The sequence below is a fragment of the Aegilops tauschii genome, chromosome 5, assembly GCF_002575655.3.
Source record: "Aegilops tauschii subsp. strangulata cultivar AL8/78 chromosome 5, Aet v6.0, whole genome shotgun sequence".
Classification (NCBI taxonomy): Eukaryota; Viridiplantae; Streptophyta; class Magnoliopsida; order Poales; family Poaceae; genus Aegilops; species Aegilops tauschii.
In genome coordinates, this window is record NC_053039.3 from 14,781,845 (window position 1) to 14,785,294 (window position 3,450).

A 3,450-nucleotide genomic window follows, 5' to 3' on the forward strand; every position below is an offset into this window, starting at 1 on the left:
TACCTTACGTTCCGCTATATCAGCTAAGGTAGTAAAGGGAGAACTACTGCGATTGTGCCCTGGTTTATCCAACGGAGCACCTCAGTAGAGAAAGCCGAAAACTGACTGTCATGATGCAGCGAGAGCCGGTCAGCTGTTCGGAGGTTACAAATCGTTGGAGATTTCTCCCGCATTACGCGAAGGATTGGTACTTCCCGATCAGGCGCCCATAGCACTCTGGATCAAAAACTAGGGGCTGCGCCTATGTTTTATTGTAAAACTCCTATGGCTAAGTGAGGGCGTTTAAGCCGCATAGTCTGATTGCCCGGTTCGTTGCGCTAAACAACTCCTTCAAGGACCATACAATTGGATCAAGGTTGTTTAGATTCCATCCCGAACACCCCCGTACTACCTACGTGGGGGCAGAAGCCGACGACTGGCCAACCCTCAGATTCCATAAAACACGGCCGCACAGGAGGAAAAAATTAAAACATAACACAAACTGACTTTGTTTCATCATACAAGGCAAAGACAACACGAATGTATTCATTCGAAAATAATGTCCTGCCCACACTGCGTTGCCACAATGCGAGACCCTTCTAGGACATCCGCAAAATAGCTCTCAGGTGTGCGGTGCTCCTTGCCCTCTGGTGGCCCCCTGGCCAGCTCGACGGCATTCATCTTCGCCCACCACATCTTGCAACGAGCGAAGGCCATACGAGCACCTTCAATACAGGTCGATCGCTTGACGATATCCAGCCGAGGACAGGCGTTCACCATCCGCCTCACGAGTCCGAAGTAGCTGCCGGGCATAGCTTCGGCTGGCCATAGCCAGATTATCAAATCCTTCATGGCTAGTTTGGCCACCCTATGCAGCTCCACCAGCTATTTTAGCTGATCGGTGAAGGGCACGGGATGCTCTGGCACAAGATATTGCGACCAGAATAGCTTCTCCGTGGGACTCCCTTCTTCGGCTCGAAAGAACTCCGCGGCGTCGGACACACTTCGCGGCAGATCAGCAAAAGCCCCTGGAGAACTCCGAATCAGGGTTAGTAAAAGATACTTCCTCTTCGCATATTTGATTTGCATACTGAATGCCTTACCCGCCGCAATCTTCCTCGCCTCCTGGATCTCTTGGAGGGCGCCCTGGGCCTCGTTCCGGGCCGTCTCCGTGCTCTGCCGAGCCTTGGAGAGTTCGGCTTCTTTAGCCGACACCTCACGCTCCAAGGTCTCACACTTCTTCACCGCGTCGTGAGCTCTTGTTGGACCTCGTTGACCCGGGCCTTGAGCTTCTTACAGGCAGCCTGCTCCTTGACAGCCTTCCCCTCGGCTTCGCCCAGGGCCTTTTTCAGGGCCTCGACCTCGGTCGTCGCTCCTATACATATCATGACACTTTGGTCAATATACATTTTACTCTTTTCGAATATTTCCCGGGTTATCACATACCTTGATTCTCCTGGAGCTGCCTCCTCACCTGGCCGAGCTCCTACTCGGCCTGCTCCAGCCTCCGCTTTAAATCGGAGACTTCGACAGCACGTGAGGCCGCGGCTAGCAGCGACGCCTGCATATTTATTCCAGACAAATTTAGTTAGTTTCCTGCAATAAAAGGATTGATCCTCTGTCCGGATTTTGTTTCCGAACACAGGACAGTGTCTCAGGGGCTACTGTCTATATTGGGATTTTCTCCTTTTGCGTCGCTTACCTCAAAACCTGTCAGCAGGCTGCTGCAGGCTTCAGTTAGTCCGCTCTTAACGGACTGAACCCTTTCAATCATCGTGCTCATAAGAACACGGTGCTCATCCGCAATGGAAGCGCCTCGTAGCGCTTCCAGCAGATCATCTGGTGCCCCTGGTTGGACAGGGGTCACTGGTGGAATAGGCATACCCCCTTCTTTCGAAGGAGGTTGCATGTCGGATTCCGGAGCCGTATCGGTCTCCGGAATCAAGTCTGATTGAGGGCCGAACTGAGTACGGCCCTCCTCCCCAGTCTCCCGGGGGATTGGTTCCCCCTGGTGTTCGGCGACAGGGGCTTCGCCTTCGGGCGCCTCTTGATCCTCTCCCTGGCCTGGAAAGGAGCACCTCGTCGTCCCCTTTGGCCTTGGGAGAGTAGGCGGCTGGCGGTGTCTCGCTGGCCATCTCCTTTGAGTCCAACGAGCCTCTTGATGAGGATCGCTGGGAGCTGTTGTGGGCCGGACTGCGATAGCATAATTAACCATGTCAATACATTGAAATAGAGAGGCTGGACATACGGGTATGCGGGAGTCATAGCACTTACGAAGCAGCTTGAGGCTTGGTGCGGGGGTGTCGCTCCGGACTGCTGTCGACGTCCCACGCGGATTTGTCCGCAAAAGAGCCCTTCCCCTTTTTGGGCGTCCCCGCCTCCAGGTTCGTGGAGGCTGCCCTCTTCTTCCTTCCCTCGTCAGGGGGAGGGTTGTCCTCCTCCTCCTCCTCATCGTCGTCATCCTCGGCGGTGGAGGAGCGGGTCTCGTCTTCGGACGTCGCGTCCGAAGCGCACTTGCGACGGGGGCCACTCCGGACCCCCTTGGCCTTCTTCTTGGCCTTCTTCTCCGGCGCCTTATAGGGCGCCGGCACCAGCATCTTCACTAAATGCGGGATGACTGGTTCTTCAGGCAGCGGAGCCGGACACTGGATCCGCTTCGCCCTCTTCATCCATTCCTGAAAAAGCAATGATGGTAAAAGCTCGGATATCTTCCTTAGAGTAGACAAGTAGAGGACGTGTTGGAAACTCACCTCGCTGGCGGGGTGGTTAATGTCGTGTCCACGGTCCGAATCCGTGGCTGGCGGTATCTCGTTGCCCCTGAGAGCAATTTCCAGGCATCTTCATGAGTGGTCTCAAAGAGCCTCTTCAGGGTATGGTGCTTCTTTGGATTGAACTTCCATAGCGGGAGGCTTCGGCTCTGGCATGGGAGAATCCGGCAAACTAGCATCACCTGGATTACATCGACAAGTTTGACATTCTTGTCCACCATGCTTTGAACACGCGTCTGCAGCGCTATCAGCTCATCTGGTGAAACCAGTTCAGGCTCTTCTTGACCCAGGAGGTGAGTCGCATGGGAGCGCCGAAGTTAAATTCAGCGGCCGTGGCTGATACGTCCATTTTGCATCATGCTTTTATATCGATATTTATTGCAATATGGGCTGTTATTACACGTTATGTCACAATACTTATGCCTATTCTCTCTTATTTTACAAGGTTTGCATAAGGAGGGAGAATGCCGGCAGCTGGAACTCTGGGCTGGAAAAGGAGCAAATATTAGAGACCTATTCTGCACAACTCCAAAAGTCCTGAAACTCCACGAAAGTCATTTTTGGAAATAATAAAAAATACTGAACGGAAGAAATACGTCAGGGGGGCCACCACTTGCCCACGAGGGTGGGGGCGCGCCCCCCTACCTCATGGGCCCCCTGTTGGCTCTCCAGTGGCCATCTTCTGCTATATGAAGTCTTTCGT